The 21,310-nt window shown below is 43.2% G+C and overlaps 1 protein-coding gene across 7 annotated transcripts in view; it reads right to left on the bottom strand.

The window, feature by feature from the left end:
* Nucleotides 1-20,393, bottom strand: part of usp2a (ubiquitin specific peptidase 2a) — an 89,564-nt gene extending 69,171 nt beyond the window's left edge. For 2 of the 7 annotated variants that reach the window (XM_060943887.1, XM_060943893.1), the window contains exons 1-2: nt 6,664-6,750; nt 6,217-6,316 (exon numbers count right to left, since the gene is read on the bottom strand). The gene's annotated coding sequence lies outside the window, so the exon portion shown is untranslated. The other 5 variants (XM_060943888.1, XM_060943892.1, XM_060943891.1 and 2 more) reach the window with 5 other exon arrangements.
* Between the last annotated feature and the right edge of the window lie 917 nt (nt 20,394-21,310).

Raw genomic sequence — 21,310 nt, 5'->3', positions numbered from 1 at the left:
CCTCTCTCTCTCTCTCTCTGTCCGTGCAGTCCACAGAGGCATCAATAATTCAGCACTTAGTTCTGGGGTAGGTAGCACTAGAGGCAGACCAAAGCACTTGGCATACTAAGACGAGAATAAAAAAAATCCGCACTACAGAGGATACCAAAACCCATAAGACAATTTATCACTCTAAAACCATGTTCCCTTAGCGTCCAAAGTCAACAAAAACTAACCAGTAGCACACAGCATTGCAGTCAGTATCTAAGGTATGTTTCCTAGCAAAACAATCCTAAACAAATACAGACTTACAGGGAGTGCAGAATTATTAGGCAAATGAGTATGTTGACCACATTACCCTCTCTATGCATGTTGGCCTACTCCAAGCTGCATAGGCTTGAAAGCCTCCTACCAATTAAGCATACCAGGTGATGTGCATCTCTGTAATGAAAAGGGGTGTGGTCTAATGACATCAACACCCTATATCAGGTGTGCAAAATTATTAGGCAACTTCCTTTCCTTTGGCAAAATGGGTCAGAAGAGGGATTTGACGGACTCAGAAAAGTCAAAAATAGGGACATATATTGCAAAGGGATGGAGCACTCTTAAAATTGCCCAGCTTTTGAAGCGTGACCATCGAACAATCAAGCGCTTCATTCAAAATAGTCAACAGGGTCGCAAGAAGCGCGTTGAAAAAAAAAGGCGCAAACTAACTGCCCGTGAACTGAGGAAAGTCAAGCGTGAAGCTGCCAAGATGTCACTCGCCACCAGTTTTGCCATATTTCAGAGCTGCAACATCACTGGAGTGTCAAAAAGCACAAGGTGTGCAATACTCAGGGACACGGCCAAGGTAACAAAGGCTGAAAAACGACCACCACTGAACAAGACACACAAGATGAAACGTCAAGACTGGGCCAAGAAGTATCACAAGACTGATTTTTCTAAGGTCTTATGGACAGATGAAATGAGAGTGAGTCTTGATGGGCCAGATGGATGGGCTCGTGGCTGGATCAGCAAAGGGCAGAGAGCTCCAGTCCGACTCAGACGCCAGCAAGGTGGAGGTGGGGTACTGGTATGGGCTGGTATCATCAAAGATGAGCTTGTGGGACCTTTTCGGGTTGAGGATGGCGTCAAGCTCAACTCCCAGTCCTATTGTCAGTTTTTGGAAGACACCTTCTTCAAGCAGTGGTACAGGAAGAAGTCAGCATCCTTCAAGAAAAACATGATTTTCATGCAGGACAATGCTCCATCACATGCATCCAAGTACTCCACAGCATGGCTGGCCAGAAAGGGTCTAAAGGAAGAAAGATTAATGACGTGGCCTCCTTGTTCACCTGATCTGAACCCCATAGAAAACCTGTGGTCCCTCATCAAATGTGAGATCTACAAGGAGGGGAAACAGTACACATCTCTGAACAGTGTCTGTGGTTGCTGCTGCACGCAATGTTGATCGCAAACAGATCAAAACACTGACCGAATCCATGGATGGCAGGCTTTTGAGTGTCCTTGTAAAGAAAGGTGGCTATATTAGTCACTGATTTGTTTTTTTTGTTTGTTTTTGAATGCCAGCAATGTATATTAGTGAATGTTGAGTTGTTATATTGGTTTCCCTGGTGAAAATAAATGAGTGAAATGGGTATATGTTTGTTTTTTGTTAAGTTGCCTAATAATTATGCACAGTTATAGTCACCTGCACACACAGATATCCTCCTAAGATAGCTAAAACTAAGAAAGCCCTACTCCAACTTCCAAAAATACTCAGCTTTGATATTTATGAGTCTTTTGGGTTCATCAAGAACATAGTTGTTTTTCAATAATAAAACTAATCCTCAAAAATACAACTTGCCTAATAATTCTGCACTCCCTGTATTTGCATTTTTATTACAGTCGTTGGCCTCTCAAATAAATTTAGGACATCTGTCCTGTTCTAAGACACTGTACAAATACATGAACCAAATTCTATTAATTTAAGGCCAAAGTCCTTGTTGCTGTTGTTTACTGCACACATTTATTCATTCATTCTTCTTCAATAATCGTTTTGTCCTGTTTTTGGTGGATCCGGAGCTTAACCTGGAAACACTTGGCATGAAGCAGGAACACACCCTGGATGTACATCAGTCCATCGCAGGACACAATGCACACCCAGTGAGTAAAGGGGCTGGCTCACCCTTGCCGAAATCCTTTGAGCCAAGTAGCGCAAGTCGCCAGTTCTGATGCTAGCAATATTCCAAAAACAATCTGCAACAACTCTGCAACAATCTTAAATTGTAAGGTGAAATGGAAAATATTTTGTCAGAGTATCTATAGTTAATTCTTTCGACCGATCCATTCCATTTGCATGGAGTTATTCCGTCGTAATGGACCCGAACCAGTTTCGACCGTCTCATGGGTGGCCGCGAATGAAAGAAAAGATAAGACATAATTTGTTCAAAGCTTCCATGTATGACACTAATACCCTGTCCACACTAGGGATTTTGTACCGATACGATACTACTTTCGTACTGCAACACCTGTCCACACTAGCAACTATACCGGTACTGTAGCGGTATAACTGTATCGGTACTGTAGCGCTTCGCTGTAGTGTGGACAGATGAAGCGGCTCTGTATCGATACAAATATAATGCGTATGCGCAAAGTCACACACCTCAATCGATGTCTTCGCTGAATAAAATAGTGAAGAATCAGGCTGCACGATTATGGAAAAAATGATAATCACGATTATCTTGATCAAAATTGTAATCGCGATTATTAATCATTATTCTTGATGTTAGGGAAATCACTTAAATTTTATTTCACTATATTCAAACAAACAATATGAACAGCTTTCAGTGCAGAATGAAATTTAAAAGAGAAATTCTGATTTCCAAATGACAAATAAATGAAATTTATCCAAGAAATTACCAAAGGATGAAGGAACTGAAAACTCAATTGCAACAATTACATAGCATTATACTGAGGCCTACAAGTTTTTAGCTAGAAAGACCAGCCTATCAACATGCTCTGACTTTAAACATGAGCGAAGGCAGGTCACAACATTGCCTCCAGTGCTAAATAGACTGTTGTTCCGACATAGTTAGCTTTTCTCTCTCACCTCAATCTGTTACCTACTCTCACGCTATCACCCCTTGAAGAAGATACCGCTGCACTGAAGCTCTGCGCACTTGTCCAGTGTTGCCAGATGCTGCTGACGTTTTCCATCCCAAAATATGTTCAAAACCCGCCAAAATGTACTTAAAACGCCCAATCTGGCAACACTGCACTTGGCTTACTTGCTTATTTAGGCGGAGTAATGAAACCTTACATGCGTTGGTTCGCCCCCTAATGGTTGGAGTACTGGTCAAAAAGTGCTTGATCAGATATACAGCAGAGCTCGCATTTTAAATGGAAATAAATCGCGATTTTCATTTAATTTAATCGTGGCAGCCAAAATCGCGATTTTCGATTAAATTCGATTAATTGTGCAGCCCTAGTGAAGAACGGAGATTCGTTTGTTTCTTTCTCAACTGCCTCGCGCGTTTTATACGATTCGACTGAATAAATGACCACCAGAAATACAGACTGTACATTGACAACAAAAAGCGCACACACGTTGTTTCATCCGCCATATTCTCGGAAGGAAGTTACTCGGTAACCACGGAAACATTTCGCGCACGCGCATTTCAACTACCGTGAAAGAAAACCACAAACATTTCTCGCTAGTGTGGACAGATGCACTAAACTGTACCGGTATACTTTGTATCAATACAGTTATACCACTATCGTACCGGTATATACAGTATGTGAAGACAGCAATAGATAAAGAAAAAGTTCGAGATGGGTTTCGAAAAGATCACTCACAATGAATTTGCTGTGGGTTTGCTGCACAGAGAGCTGGAAGAGTTGAGGTCACATGCTTTTGGCCTATATAAACAAAAATAACAATCTGGATTCTGGGAAGGGTAAGCTGGCTCATTTAAGAGGAAATCTGACTGGGAGAAAACCAGAGAGATCCTGGAGAAAACCGACAAGTGCATGGGAGAACATGCAGAACTCCACACAAGCATGAACCCAAGCTCGGGACCGAGTCAAAAACCCTAAGCACTACATTCTTTTTGAACATACAGTACTGTGCAAAACTCTTAGGCACCCTAGATATATTTTTTTCATACAAACTTTGTTACTGTAAGCGCTGTAAAATGCATAAAAGACATTGGCTCATGTATTCATTCATGACTTTCGTTTATTAATGTATTTATTTTTGTATGCCGATTAAAATCCACATCGATGTTTCCTTTAATCCACAGGGTGTCCAAAAACTCACAAACTAATGAGAGTAAAAACAATACATCTTTTATTTTGTATTTATTATTTACAACATCTGATCTACGTATATGTTCACCATTACGCTCTAAGCATTTTTTCAGCCACTGTATCATGGTGTTTTTTTTTTTTTTAAATTTTGCTCAACACAGTACTGTGCAAACGTCTTAGGCACCCTATTTGTTATACAAATCTATTTTATGCCTTCTACATTATCGAGTCTGTACAAAAACATTTTAGAGTCCAAACGTTCGTTTTCCAGCACAAAATTAAATGTTACAGAAAAAAAAACATGTTTGCATCTGAGCAGCATATTACATAAGAGAGCACTTTTCAGGTTAAAAAAGAAAACATAATGAAGGCTGCTGGGTTTTGGTGCAAAATGAAGAAGCGAGTGTGACAGTCAAAGTGTCCAGAAGAACTGTGGCTGGTTCTGTAAGATGCTCAGTAAAACCTACAGCTCATTTCCTTATCAAACTGCACTCACTGGACCTGAGACTACTATTTTTTTTTTTAAAGCAAATGGTCTTCTAACGGCGGCACGGTGGTGTAGTGGTTAGCGCTGTCGCCTCACAGCAAGAAGGTCCTGGGTTCGAGCCCCGAGGCTGGCGAGGGCCTTTCTGTGTGGAGTTTGCATGTTCTCCCCGTGTCCGCGTGGGTTTCCTCCGGGTGCTCCGGTTTCCCCCACAGTCCAAAGACATGCAGGTTAGGTTAACTGGTGGCTCTAAATTGAGCGTAGGTGTGAATGTGAGTGTGAATGGTTGTCTGTGTCTATGTGTCAGCCCTGTGATGACCTGGCGACTTGTCCAGGGTGTACCCCGCCTTTCGCCCGTAGTCAGCTGGGATAGGCTCCAGCTTGCCTGCGACCCTGTAGAAGGATAAAGCGGCTAGAGATAATGAGATGAGATGAATTACTGCTTTTCTGAAACTTTTGACCCATTGTTGATCATGCCACACATTAGACAACAACAACAACAACACAGCTAACCTATAATGACTTTCATAAACAGAGCTGAGAGTATATTATTACTTTGGTTTTAACAGTTAACACTCAGCCGGATATCATGAAGAATGTTACAGAAAAGTAGGCTAAACAGTAATCTAAACCAGAGACATCAATTCCATGATTTTTCCAGCCAAAAACAACACAAACTTGTCAAATGTAATATTGATAAACATACTTCCCACTTCCGTGCATAATAAAGCGACTGACTTCGTACTGAAGTCATGAAGTTGCAAAAATACTGACCCAACACAACACACTCAAACCACAGGACGAATTTAATCATTTCATATCACAGACCTGGAGGTGTTTTTTGGAACATAAACAATGCTTGTGGTCAGCATGTTCAGTACTTAAACCAAACGTCTCACGCATGTCTATATTTGCCCAGGAATATGAGCAGATAAGAGCTTGTGGTGTCCGTCACGGCTAAACTGACACTTCAGGTCGAGCTGTGATTGCCTTCTCATCTCAGCTGAACCCGGCCTGTTCACAAAGCTTACAAACTTTAAAATGTGTATGACTTAGCATGTTTGTTCTCGTTCTACCTTCATTTTTAGTGCAACAAAAAACACTAAATATCACATGAAACACTGACTCAACAATTAAATATATTTGTATACTTCTCCTGCTATTAAATTATATTCACTATTATTATTATTATTATTATTATTATTATTATTATACCACCTCAGCGACAGCCAGGTTATACATACAACATCATTCTTTTTTACTAATTTCATTTGCTGATATATTAATTGATATATTCATTTGATATAATAACCTAGATAAGCTCATTTGGTTTATCTAATTGAAGCCTGTTCAGAAACAATCTGCAACCCTCTTCATTCTTCGCGGATGTGATCAGTGCCACTTGCTTCTCGGTATCATGTATGCGCTCGTGTAGGAGACATGGGTGTTAGGTTTAGGGGTACCTGCTGTATGATGAACCGTTCTCAGTTCCAGTCAGTGGAGAAACAGAGGGGGTAGCTTGTCACATGTCCCATCCAACCTTCAATGTGTCAATGCTCAAACCTGGAGAATTAAACCATAATAATAATAATAATAATAATAACAACAACAACAGCAGGATTAGCAGTTATCTTGTTTCATAAAGTCCAGCAGCACAACAAACGTAGGTTATTTCTATGTTGAACTATTTGTGTGATATCAAAATGGCACAATTCATGTTCAGAACATGGCTGGAATACGTCAGAAATCTCTTGGTAAATGCACAATTCAAAATAAAGCATGACCTAAAAGTAACACCCCTTGTTTCCATTAAAATTTTTTTTTTACATGGTACTCAAACAATACATACTAGATTTTAAGAAAATATACAAATAAAAGCAAGTACTTTACACACTGGCTTTGAGGCTCACCAATGGCGCATTATGCAGCTAAATGGTGTACAGCTTTGGAGGTTGTTGCCCCAGAGTGAGAAGACGAAGTGGATTGCATGAGCACAGTGATCCAGAATGCCAGAGATCATGTTACCCTGATGGTAAATATAGCTGTTGCTTACGACCTCGCTCAGTCACTCAACACTTAGTGGCATTCCAATCTGCTCTTAAAGGACTAACATTGAGGCTTTTTATGGGTAGGTGGGTGGTGTACTCACCCCCCCCCACCCACATTCTTTCTACAAAGAAAACAGGACCCGTTCTTTTGTCATTACTGGTGCCCATATAACCACCATCCATTCATCCAGGCTAAACAGCAGTCTAAACCAGAGGCATGCTAAACACTTAGCGAAGATTCTTAACTCACAGATGAGTTCAGCACCAAGAGCAGAGCTACGGTACAGATTGGCATGTGGTGGCAGAGATTTACAGCTTAGTGTTGACTGTTCTTCATATATTTATATCTGAACTAATATATCTGCTGCAACTGTAACTGAAGAAGATGTATGGACTTGTTGCTGGTAACAGTCTGGATGGTCCTTTTTGTCTTTGGTCCAGAGCACGTGGCGTCCATTTCTTACAAAAAAGACCTGGAATACTGATTTGTCGGACCACAATACACGTTTCCACTGTGTGATGGTCCATCCCAGATGCCTCAGAGCCCAGAGACATCAACAGCACTTCTGGACACAGTTAACATAAGGCTTCCTTTCTGCACAGTAAAATTTTAACTGGTATTTGTGGATGTAACTCTGTACTGTCGTGCTTGACAAAGGTTTGCCAAAGTAATCCCAAGCCCATGTGGTTATATCAGTTATAGATGGTTGATCCAGTGCCATCTAAGGGATCGCAGACTGTTCAACTTAGGCTTGCGCCCTTGCAATTTACGCACTGAAATTCCTCCATATTCCTTGAATTGTTTAAAGATTTTAAGCACTGTAGAAGGTGAAATATCCAAATCCCTTTGCATCTTTCTTTGAGGAACATCGTTTTTAACACTTCAATAATTTTCTCATGCATTTGTTGACAAACTGGAGAGCCTCGACCCATTTTGCTCCTCAAAGACTAGGCCTTTCCTGGATACTGATTTTGTTCCAAATCATGATTACAATCGCATCATTAAACATCAAAAGGCTGTTTGTCTCTGTGTTAGCCCTGTGAAAAATTGGCCAATGTGTACCCCCAAAGTCAGCTGGGATTGGTTCCAGCTTCCCCCGCAACCCTGACAGATGAACGCTATAGATAATGGATGGATGGATGGATGGTTTTTCCAGGCCAAAACACATACTGTATAACCAACATGGAAGATCATTCATCAAACCCTTACCCCCCACAGATCTGCCACTGAACTTCACACTCACCTGATTATGCAAAGAAGCTAGTCTGCTTGAGATAGAAACATGCTGACGTGTGTGATTAGCTTTATTGCAAATTATGAGTGTATGAAATACCAGGGGATGCTAACTTTCTGATCTGGGGTTGATACCAGCCTGAAATCCTGGATCAGTATTAGATTTGATAGTAGTTTATGTTCCAATTCACTCAAGTAGTTCATGTCATGGAACATTATTTAGATTTTAGTGGACACAGCAATGATCATGAACATGAACAACATGACACGACTTTGTTATTACATGTGTGACATTTTAGCGTGACTTGGCCGCAGAGGGCTGTTACTAAATAACTTTGTAAGGAGCAGGTCAATATTTGATGAACATGCAGTCCATCATCAAACAAAATGCAGGACTCTGATGACTGGTATTGTATTAAAAATGGAAAAACTGGATTTGGCCAGCTCTGTGATGTATTGCTGATGCACTGATGCAACAACAGTCTTTAGTTATTGGACTTCGACCTTCAGAATGAACAACAGCCCTGAGCGCCACTTTTCCTCCATGTTATTTTAGTATAAAAATAGGAGCAAAATGTTGTATTATCAGATATTGTATTATTATCATCATCACCTAATGGTTTTTACAGTTGAATATCAACAAGACTCTACATTATTTGAAATAACATTCATTTCACATTCTATATTCTTAGAGATAACCCAATTATACACTCACCGGCCACTTTAATAGGAACTTGTTCTTGATTCTAAGATTCCTGTTCTTGGCTGCAGGACTGGAACCCAGTGTGATCTGCAGTTGCATGCTGAGATGCTTTTCTGCTCACCACGGTTGTAAAGAGTTGCTATGAGTTACTATATACTTCCTGGCAGCTCGAACCAATCTGGCCATTTTCCTCTGACCTCTCTTATCAACAAGGCGTTTGTTTCCACACACAGAACTGTCACTCGCTCACTCACTCAGTGTTTTTTGTTTTTTGCACCATTCTCTATAAACTCTAGAGACTGTTGTGTGTGAAAACCCCAGGAGATCAGCAGTTTCTGAAATACTCAAACCAGTCCATCTGGCTCAAGCCAACACTCATGCTACAGTGAAAGTCACACTTTGAGATCACAATTTTTCCTATTCTGATGTTTGAAGCGATCATTAACTGAAGCTCTTGATTTGTATCTGCATGGTTCTATGCATTGTGCTGCTGTCAAGGGATTGACTGATGAGATAACGGCATAAAACAGCAGGTGGATGGGTGTGCCTAAAAAAGTGACCGGTGAGTGTAGACAGTAAAGCCAGTATTGCGAACGTCATTCATGAGAGAGTTTCAGAAGTGTCTTGAAACATTCCTTGCATGAGTCGCAAAGTGTCGCTCCTTTGTCGCTGAAATTTTGAACATGTTCAAAAAATTCATGCGACAAAATTTCTCTCAAAATAGCTGCAAATGCGTCGCTGGTGTCGCAAAGCCGTCACGAAACCTTCTCAAGTCAGTTTCCGTGAGACAGGAAGTGCGAGTGTATCTCAGTGGGCTGCGACAGCCTGCAACTAGTTGGAGACGCAACAATTGCGATAAAATATGCGAATATCAATTCAGTGTGATTCCAAGTGAAAATTGTCGCTAATTCACATATTTTATCGCAATTGTTGTGTCTCCAACTAGTCGCAGGCTGTCGCAGCCCAGTGAGATACTACCCTAATACTACAGCGCTGTTGAATTCCTGAAGGTGTTGATTAACTTTCTATTACAGCACCTTTGACCATAATTAAGAGTCGCATGATTATATGAATGCATTCTTTCTAATATATTTTTATTTCTATAGCAGCAACTAATTCAACATAACATGTATGCTGTACACTCCACTTAATCGACACCTGATGATAAACAGATTAGAAACATGTTACTATCTAATATATCAGATATCAGTATCTGGTGTGACCCCCTTGTGCAGCAATAACTGCAACTAAACGTTTCCGGTAACTGTTGATCAGTCCTGCACACCGGCTTGGAGGAATTTTAGCCCATTCCTCCGTACAGAACAGCTTCAACTCTGGGATGTTGGTGGGTTTCCTCACATGAACTGCTCGCTTCAGGTCCTTCCACAACATTTCGATTGGACTAAGGTCAGGACTTTGACTTGGCCATTCCAAAACATTAACTTTATTCTTCTTTAGTCATTCTTTGGTTGAACGACTTGTGTGCTTAGGGTCGTTGTCTTGCTGCATGACCCACCTTCTCTTGAGATTCAGTTCATGGACAGATGTCCTGACATTTTCCTTTAGAATTCGCTGGTATAATTCAGAATTCATTGTTCCATCAATGATGGCAAGCCATCCTGGCCCAGATGCAGCAAAACAGGACCAAACCATGATACTACCACCACCATGTTTCACAGATGGAATAAGGTTCTTATGCTGGAATGCAGTGTTTTCCTTTCTCCAAACATAATGCTTCTCATTTAAACCAAAAAGTTCTATTTTGGTCTCATCCAGCCATAAAACATTTTTCCAGTAGCCTTCTGGCTTGTCCACGTGATCTTTAGCAAACTGCAGACGAGCAGCAATGTTCTTTTTGGAGAGCAGTGGCTTTCTCCTTGCAACCCTGCCATGCACACCATTGTTGTTCAGTGTTCTCCTGATGGTGGACTCACGAACATTAACATTAGCCAATGTGAGAGAGGCCTTCAGTTGCTTAGAAGTTACCCTGGGGTCCTTTGTGACCTGGCCGACTATTACACACTTTGCTCTTGGAGTGATCTTTGTTGGTCGACCACTCCTGGGGAGGGTAACAATGGTCTTGAATTTCCTCCATTTGTACACAATCTGTCTGACTGTGGATTGGTGGAGTCTAAACTCTTTAGAGATGGTTTTGTAACCTTTTCCAGCCTGATGAGCATCAACAATGCTTTTTCTGAGGTCCTCAGAAATCTCCTTTGTTCGTGCCATGATACACTTCCACAAACATGTGTTGTGAAGATCAGACTTTGATAGATCCCTGTTCTTTAAATAAAACAGGGTGCCCACTCACACCTGATTGTCATCCCATTGATTGAAAACACCTGACTCTAATTTCACCTTCAAATTACCGTAACTGCTAATCCTAGAGGTTCACATACTTTTACCACTCACAGATACGTAATATTGGATCATTTTCCTCAATAAATAAATGACCAAGTATAATATTTTTGTCTCATTTGTTTAACTGGGTTCTCTTTATCTACTTTTAGGACTTGTGTGAAAATCTGATATTGTTTTAGGTCATATTTATGCAGAAATATAGGAAATTCTAAAGGGTTCACAAACTTTCAAGCACCACTGCACATACACTGATACTAATAGTCAAAAGGCTGAGTTCAAATCCCAGGACTGCCAGTGAGCCACTGCAAAGCCTTTAACTTTTGACACTCTATATATGGATTACATTTTACCTCATTTGTAAGGCACTTTGGTTAAAGGGGACATGCCGTGGAAAACTTTATTTTTTAGTTGTTTTGAAATAAGATCTATCCATTTGACTTGGGGATGTACTGGGTCTTTCAAAGTGGACCATTACCTTTCAAGGCTGTAATGGCCATAGCAGAGAGAACAGGCCAGTTAAAAAGTGCATGCACCTTAGATAGAATCTCCTCTCATTTTTTATGGTACCACGCTTTATTAACATATGACTGCCCACAGCAATCCGAATCAAGAAGATGAAGCCACTGGTTCAGTGTCCGCTCCTTCATTTTCCTCTTCTGACTCGGGTTTACACTTGTAAGGCTGTAATCTTGACCAGAAGCCATTGCTCACCTCTCAGAGTTAGCTACAATCCAACATGTGTTGCAGCGAGAGTGTGGAGTTCTTGCTTAAAGTCGGGCTGGACCTGAATATGTGACTATTTGGATATTTGTTCGTTGGGTATGTATTTGGTTTTCAATTTTAGGATTTGGAGATTTTTTCTAAAATGTCGGCCATCAAGAAAGGCAAACGGCAAAATACATTTTGCCAGCACATTCTTGTACTCTATTTAATTGCAGTGAAAAACAAAACAAAACCAAGAGTCATTAGGAGATGAGATATCCCTTTGGCCCCCACATGAAACCCCACTCCAAATTTTCCTGAATTGAATTGGTTGCCATGGAAGTATGGAAAAATAAAAATCACAGAAATCCCAAAACGTCAAAAGGCACAACTCCTCTAGTCACTTAACATAACTGTCAGGTTTCGTGAAAAAAAAAATCCTCATAGTTTTTGAGTTATGCTCCGGAAACTAAAATGTTTACAGATGAACAGACAGACGGACAGAACGATAGCGATATCCCCCTGCATTATATGCTGAGGGAATAAAAAGTGGAAATAGCCTGTACAAGATGTGATCAAAAAATTCAGAGACTGTTCCTGCTGTGAATGAATGGAGCATGACACGGTCATGCGTGTAACATTCATGAGTTGGTCTGCTGCATGAAGTCCCGCTGTCAACATTGGGACCTGTGTTACACGTGTTTTAGCGGCAACATGCACAGCGCATTTGCGATTTTTCCATTTGTTCATGACAGGAACAGTCTCAGAACTTTCTGACCATACCTTGTATACTATCTCAGCAGAGAACAGAGAAACGTCTGACTGAGTCCTTCCCAAGTCATGCTCGGTAACCCCCACCCCCACTCTTACCCCAACCCCCACTCGACAGCCGAACCGTCGAATGTTCACTGTTCATTACTACCGAAGCTCCAGAGACACAACTGTAGTTGAAAAGATGTCAGCCAATCAGAGTAAAGCTAATTATATATTTAATAATTAAAGGTTCTGACTGCAAAGTTGAATTCTGGGCAAAATGTTCCATTTCTATTGCTATTGGAATTTCAAGATGTTTCGCTGCTGCACACTAGAGGTCTGCGCGGGTCGGATTTTTCAGTCCCGCTCCCGCCCGCGCCCGCATTGTGCAGTCCCACTCCCGCCCGCAAAGAATTATGATTTTCAGTCCCGCTCCCGCCCGCGCCCACAAAAAAATTATGATTTTCAGTCCCACTCCCGCCCACAAATCCCGCATGATGCAGACGTTCGCGTTATTTTTCAGGAAAGTTCTTGTCTTGACACAGCGTGATGGTGCCCCGCCCCCTACTTTGAGTGGATTTGAGCATAAATATCTACAGCTCACGTTTGTTATTGTTTACCTTATTTCTGAATTCAGCATGTAGTATCTCTAATAATAATAATTAGTGCTGTCAAACGATTAAAATATTTAATCGCAAATCGCACATTTTTATCACATGAGAAACCATTGTAATTCTCTGATCAACATAAAAAAGTGAATGGACTTGCTTTGTACCAATGTTTTTTTAATTTTTTTATTGCAAAGCAGAGCTAGTAAAAGAAGTGAATTGATTTACTGCTTGCGTTAGTCTACAACTTTAGTCAGAGAGACATGTTACACAGTGACGGTAGGCTTGACTCAATGCTATCCCAGAAATCCTTCCTGTAATATGCAAATTTGGCCGCCTCTGATTGGACAGCCAAATTTGCATATTACAGGAAGGATTTCTGGGATAGCATTGAGTCAAGCCTACTGTCACTGTGTAACCTGTCTCTCTGATTAAAGTTGTAGACTAACGCAACAAGTAAATCAATTCACTCATGGTTCTCTTACTAGCTGGGTATGAACTGCGAGTCATTAGAGTGATCAAAGAATTTCCCCTTAGGGGGATCAGTGGCAAGTTTAAGATGCCATTTCTCACTCAATCTGACTTTCTCTGCAAATTTAGGCATCTTAAAATGTTTTTATTAATGCCAAATAAAATATCCAGCACAAATTATATATGATAGACATAAATTAATAATTTATAAATTTTATTTCAAGCACGTTTTTAGTTAGCGGGACTGCAGCTTATCACCGCTCCCACCCGCGCCGCATATGTGCGCTCCCGCCCGCGCGCGCATATGTGCACTTCCGGTCCCGCTCGCGCCCGCAATGAGCTTTCAAAATTTGTCCCGCGCCGCACTGCTTTGCGGCGGGTCCCGCGGGACTCCCGCGGGAGTGCAGGGCTCTACTGCACACACCATGTATCCTGTGTGTAAACGTTTTGCCGAGATAAAAAGTGTCCCGCATTTTACGATTCCGGAGATTGCCGAAGCAAATGAGCAACAATATCAGATGACCACCATGGGGCGTGTTTGATCAACTTTTAACCAAAACAAGTCAGCACGGGCAAACATGGCGGACTCGGCTCTTCCGCCAGCTAAAACCCAGCAAAAAAGAAAAGGAAAGCCTGCCTAGTGAGTCCAACTGTAAGACTGAGCAAGATTAGATGACGTGTCATTTTTCTGGACAGATAACTAAATCATTCTAGCTAGCGATGAGCTATCTTAGCCTTAGAATGCATGAGCTCGACTCCACGGTAGTGAGTATGGAGTTATACACTTAATGTTTTGATCTTACAGAGAAAGAAACAAGAACATAACAGCAGTAACAGAGAAAATATCTATTTGTCTTTTGTTTCACAGGTCTATTCGCAAATGTCAACCACAGATTACATACCTGCGACTCAAAACTCTCCGAGGTCGATGGAGAGTCATGATGTTTTCTGCGCATCGCCATCTTGGTGTGACGCAGTTCCATAGTTATGGCAATTAGTTAAAGTTCCTCGTGTTCGGCTGTTTCTCTAGGACCGTACTGTTTACCTCAAGAGGTAGGAAAACGGTCCCAAAACAGAGAAAAGTGACCCTCAGCACATCAAAATGACCACACCTTGTCCGCATGATATAGATGACTTGCAACCACGTGATCAAAATGTGCTACGTCATGAGCGTCTGCCATGATGGTGGATATACAAAGCAACTAGGACGGCAGCCACTGAAAGCGTGTCTGTAAACAATGCTGAATTTTCTCAGTATTACCACGATTTGAACGATTGAACAAAGATTCGATACAAAAGGAAGCTAGATATGTGTGGTTTTGATCCATATTATTAAAAAAGTCAGACTTTTCTGAAGATAAGACGCTTCTACTGACCATCGAGTACCCAGATATCGCATTCTATCTGGTTTAGCTGCCGAAGAATCGAGTCCGACCTTGAACGAAACATAGCCCATTTTCTGAGTGGGTGCCCAGTCTGGATTGTTTCTATCGTATAATTTTGTTGCCACTCCTAGAAGCGAAATGGTAATACACGTGTTAAAATTATAACAACGACCGAGTGAACCACGACAAGAGAACGCTCATTTTATAGCAAGCTTCTAGTAACACGAAATAAAATTCTTCCATGATATTATCGAGAAAGCTTTTGAATCTCACCTGAGATAAAATGATTACTGCAAACACAAGCTGTTTTGGTGTTAGCCTCTGTTAGATCAGCCCTGCCGATGTTGTTCAGCTGTGCTCGTCTCCTCTCCGACTAAGCCTCAGAGTTTCCTCGCCCTCTTTCCGAATCACGGACGGAATTCTAAAAAATCGGAATGTGCCACAGTCACGAATACTGTTGTGACCACAACCATATACAGCACAAAGATATGGCATAGCTAAAAGAACGCTTAAAGCAGTGAAAAACAAAGAGAATTGTGCACGTGTGGCTATGTTTTGTCTGGAATGTCGCTTGACCCCACATTTGTATATCCACCAACATGGCTGACATCCGGGTTTCTATTTTGCTTTGACGTCACTTGCAAGTCAAGGCTCGTTCTTGTGGGACATAGGAAAATGCCATGCGCAATAAACATTTAAAAAAAAAATTTCAGATGATTTTGCAGTTGGCACCTTTAAAAGCACAGCCGCACAAATCTGCCTGTCTTACTTATCCTATAGGATTTTCATACATGCATTAGAAAAAAAAACTGAAATATCTATCCATTATCTCTAGCCGCTTATCCTGTTCTACAGGGTCTTGGGCAAGCTGGAGCCTATCCCAGCTGACTATGGGTGAGAGGCGGGGTACACCCTGGACAAGTCGCCAGGTCATCACAGGGCTGACACATAGACACAAACAACCATTCACACTACGGTCAATTTAGAGCCACCAATTAGCCTAACCTGCATGTTTTTGGACTGTAGGGGAAACTGGAGGAAACCCATGCAGACACGGGGAGAACATGCAAACTCCATACAGAAAGGCTCTCATCGGGCACTGGGCTCGAACCTAGAACCTTCTTGCTGTGGGACGACAGTGCTAACCACTACACCACCGTGCCACCTTCTCTGGAAATAATATAAAATCCATCCATCCATTATCTGTAGCCGCTTATCCTGTTCTACAGGGTCTCGGGCAAGCTGGAGCCTATCCCAGCTGACTATGGGCAAGAGGCGGGGTACACCCTGGACAAGTCGCCAGGTCATCGCAGGACTGACACACAGAAACAAACAACCATTCACACTACGGTCAATTTAGAGCCACCAATTAGCCTAACCTGCATGTCTTTGGACTGTAGGGGAAACTGGAGGAAACCCACGCAGACACGGGGAGAACATGCAAACTCCATACAGAAAGGCTCTCGCCGGGCACTGGGCTCGAACCTACCGTAGAACCTTCTTGCTGTGGGACGACAGTGCTAACCACTACACCACCGTGCCACCTTCTCTGGAAATAATATAAAATCCATCCAGCCATTATCTGTAGCCGCTTATCCTGTTCTACAGGGTCTTGGGCAAGCTGGAGCCTATCCCAGCTGACTACGGGCAAGAGGTGGGGTACACCCTGGACAAGTCGCCAGGTCATCGCAGGACTGACACACAGAAACAAACAACCATTCACACTACGGTCAATTTAGAGCCACCAATTAGCCTAACCTGCATGTCTTTGGACTGTAAGGGAAACTGGAGGAAACCCACGCAGACACGGGGAGAACATGCAAACTCCATACAGAAAGGCTCTCGCCGGGCACTGGGCTCAAACCTAGAACCTTCTTGCTGTAGGACGACAGTGCTAACCACTACACCACCGTGCCCCCTTCTCTGGAAATAATATAAAATCCATCCATCCATTATCTGTAGCCGCTTATCCTGTTCTACAGGGTCTCAGGCAAGCTGGAGCCTATCCCAGCTGACTATGGGCAAGAGGCGGGGTACACCCTGGACAAGTCGCCAGGTCATCGCAGGACTGACACACAGAAACAAACAACCATTCACACTACGGTCAATTTAGAGCCACCAATTAGCCTAACCTGCATGTCTTTGGACTGTAAGGGAAACTGGAGGAAACCCACGCAGACACGGGGAGAACATGCAAACTCCATACAGAAAGGCTCTCGCCGGGCACTGGGCTCGAACCTACCGTAGAACCTTCTTGCTGTGGGACGACAGTGCTAACCACTACACCACCGTGCCACCTTCTCTGGAAATAATATAAAATCCATCCAGCCATTATCTGTAGCCGCTTATCCTGTTCTACAGGGTCTTGGGCAAGCTGGAGCCTATCCCAGCTGACTACGGGCAAGAGGTGGGGTACACCCTGGACAAGTCACCAGGTCATCGCAGGACTGACACACAGAAACAAACAACCATTCACACTACGGTCAATTTAGAGCCACCAATTAGCCTAACCTGCATGTCTTTGGACTGTAAGGGAAACTGGAGGAAACCCACGCAGACACGGGGAGAACATGCAAACTCCATACAGAAAGGCTCTCGCCGGGCACTGGGCTCAAACCTAGAACCTTCTTGCTGTAGGACGACAGTGCTAACCACTACACCACCGTGCCCCCTTCTCTGGAAATAATATAAAATCCATCCATCCATTATCTGTAGCCGCTTATCCTGTTCTACAGGGTCTCAGGCAAGCTGGAGCCTATCCCAGCTGACTATGGGCAAGAGGCGGGGTACACCCTGGACAAGTCGCCAGGTCATCGCAGGACTGACACACAGAAACAAACAACCATTCACACTACGGTCAATTTAGAGCCACCAATTAGCCTAACCTGCATGTCTTTGGACTGTAAGGGAAACTGGAGGAAACCCACGCAGACACGGGGAGAACATACAAACTCCATACAGAAAGGCTCTCGCCGGGCACTGGGCTCGAACCTACCGTAGAACCTTCTTGCTGTGGGACGACAGTGCTAACCACTACACCACCGTGCCACCTTCTCTGGAAATAATATAAAATCCATCCAGCCATTATCTGTAGCCGCTTATCCTGTTCTACAGGGTCTTGGGCAAGCTGGAGCCTATCCCAGCTGACTACGGGCAAGAGGTGGGGTACACCCTGGACAAGTCGCCAGGTCATCGCAGGACTGACACACAGAAACAAACAACCATTCACACTACGGTCAATTTAGAGCCACCAATTAGCCTAACCTGCATGTCTTTGGACTGTAAGGGAAACTGGAGGAAACCCACGCAGACACGGGGAGAACATGCAAACTCCATACAGAAAGGCTCTCGCCGGGCACTGGGCTCAAACCTAGAACCTTCTTGCTGTAGGACGACAGTGCTAACCACTACACCACCGTGCCCCCTTCTCTGGAAATAATATAAAATCCATCCATCCATTATCTGTAGCCGCTTATCCTGTTCTACAGGGTCTCAGGCAAGCTGGAGCCTATCCCAGCTGACTATGGGCAAGAGGCGGGGTACACCCTGGACAAGTCGCCAGGTCATCGCAGGACTGACACACAGAAACAAACAACCATTCACACTACGGTCAATTTAGAGCCACCAATTAGCCTAACCTGCATGTCTTTGGACTGTAAGGGAAACTGGAGGAAACCCACGCAGACACGGGGAGAACATGCAAACTCCATACAGAAAGGCTCTCGCCGGGCACTGGGCTCGAACCTACCGTAGAACCTTCTTGCTGTGGGACGACAGTGCTAACCACTACACCACCGTGCCACCTTCTCTGGAAATAATATAAAATCCATCCAGCCATTATCTGTAGCCGCTTATCCTGTTCTACAGGGTCTTGGGCAAGCTGGAGCCTATCCCAGCTGACTACGGGCAAGAGGTGGGGTACACCCTGGACAAGTCACCAGGTCATCACAGGACTGACACACAGAAACAAACAACCATTCACACTACGGTCAATTTAGAGCCACCAATTAGCCTAACCTGCATGTCTTTGGACTGTAAGGGAAACTGGAGGAAACCCACGCAGACACGGGGAGAACATGCAAACTCCATACAGAAAGGCTCTCGCCGGGCACTGGGCTCAAACCTAGAACCTTCTTGCTGTAGGACGACAGTGCTAACCACTACACCACCGTGCCCCCTTCTCTGGAAATAATATAAAATCCATCCATCCATTATCTGTAGCCGCTTATCCTGTTCTACAGGGTCTCAGGCAAGCTGGAGCCTATCCCAGCTGACTATGGGCAAGAGGCGGGGTACACCCTGGACAAGTCGCCAGGTCATCGCAGGACTGACACACAGAAACAAACAACCATTCACACTACGGTCAATTTAGAGCCACCAATTAGCCTAACCTGCATGTCTTTGGACTGTAAGGGAAACTGGAGGAAACCCACGCAGACACGGGGAGAACATACAAACTCCATACAGAAAGGCTCTCGCCGGGCACTGGGCTCGAACCTACCGTAGAACCTTCTTGCTGTGGGACGACAGTGCTAACCACTACACCACCGTGCCACCTTTTCTGGAAATAATGTAAAATAATAAAATGTATGTCATGCCTGCTTTAAAAGTCTCTTCCGAATGAAAACGTATCTCAGATACACTGCAATTCATCACCCAAGCTCCTGGAAGCAGTAGATGATGAGGATGAGGATGAGGATGAGGTGCAGGTAGATGAATGCACTGCAAGCAGACAAACTTGTAGAAGACTAAAAGCTTTGCATCATCATCATCAGATCTTTCTCACTGGGGAGAAAAGCTTTGCTAGAAATCCAGGCAAACTGTAAACTGCACTGCAGTAAAAGCTCCACTGATGCTGTAATGAAGGAATGAATGAAGTCTAAACTCTGGGTTTAATTGGTTCCTTGCAGATAACAGTGTATAAGGAGATAAAATAAACCATGGGCTGGTATTACAGAGTGGTGTAAAGCTGGAGAACTGCAAAGAAATGTGGCTTCATTTCTTTGGCAAGAAGATTAAACAGCTCTTATCTATTAGTTGAAAGTCTTTTGCTAGGATAGTTGTGGAGAAAAAGGAAAGCTAATGCACAGTTCAATCACACACACACACAGAGAGAGAGAGAGAGAGAGAGAGAGAGAGAGAGAGAGATCTTAGCTAGCAGGCTAACTGTAAACCGTGGGAAGAATGTACAGCACAGCATTACTCACCACAAAGTGCACTGTCTCATCCCCCTGTGCTGCTCCAACACACCTCCCTCATACTCTAATCCAACACTTCAGCCTCCTAGAACACACTTTGCACAGAAATAACACACAAACGACACCGCTAATACATTAATTAACAGAATTTAACGCACCTCGGCCTCTGTAAAACCTCAAGCTGTGCCCTAATAACGGTCCTCTCACTTTAACTCTGACGTCAGAGGCCCGTTCTGTCAGTTTATTGGTTCAAACCTTTCACTCAAACGTCATTGTGTAGCCCCGCCCACAAGATCACCCTGGTAACAGTAATCAACACTGCTGCATTGTTCTCAAGTGGTGGATACGAAATAGCACGAAGGAGACTAACTGGACAGGGGATATTCGAGAAATAGTATCAATAATTAATTACTATTCATGATAATATACAGCAAAGACACACTTTATGGCCAAAAGTTTGCTCGTGGAGCATCCCATTGTTCATTAGTCCCTCTTTGGTTGGGTGTGTGTGTGTTATTTTAAGAATTTTGACTTATGGGTTGTTTTACAATCAGGGTACAAAGTTTGTGTCACAGGGGTCCAAAATTCAAATTGATTCAAACTGGTTCTTGTACCAGTTTTTAAGTGAAGGACAAGTTAAAGAACAGATTTCAAGTCATTTTTTGACATATGTGTATCATCATCTCATTATCTGTAGCCGCTTTATCCTGTTCTACAGGGTCGCAGGAGCCTATCCCAGCTGACTACGGGCGAGAGGCGGGGTACACCCTGGACAAGTCACCAGGTCCTCACAGGGCTGACACATAGACACAGACAACCATTCACACTCACATTCACACCTACGGTCAATTTACATGCAAACTCCGCACAGAAAGGCCCTCGCCGGCCACGGGGCTCGAACCCGGACCTTCTTGCTGTGAGGCGACAGCGCTAACCACTACACCACTGTGCCGCCCACATATGTGTATGGCAGAGCATTTTTTAAGGATTTTCCACTAGGAGACCAACTGGTCTAGGCAATACAATCACAGGCCCCAGAGTCCATGCGGCTGCACCGCTGCGGCATATTCTGTGATGCAAAATGGTTCACCAAT

The sequence above is a fragment of the Neoarius graeffei genome, chromosome 17 (genome assembly GCF_027579695.1).
Source record: "Neoarius graeffei isolate fNeoGra1 chromosome 17, fNeoGra1.pri, whole genome shotgun sequence".
In the NCBI taxonomy this organism is placed as follows: domain Eukaryota; kingdom Metazoa; phylum Chordata; class Actinopteri; order Siluriformes; family Ariidae; genus Neoarius; species Neoarius graeffei.
Note: the sequence above shows the minus strand (reverse complement) of the source record. Positions and strands in the feature narration are given on the sequence as shown.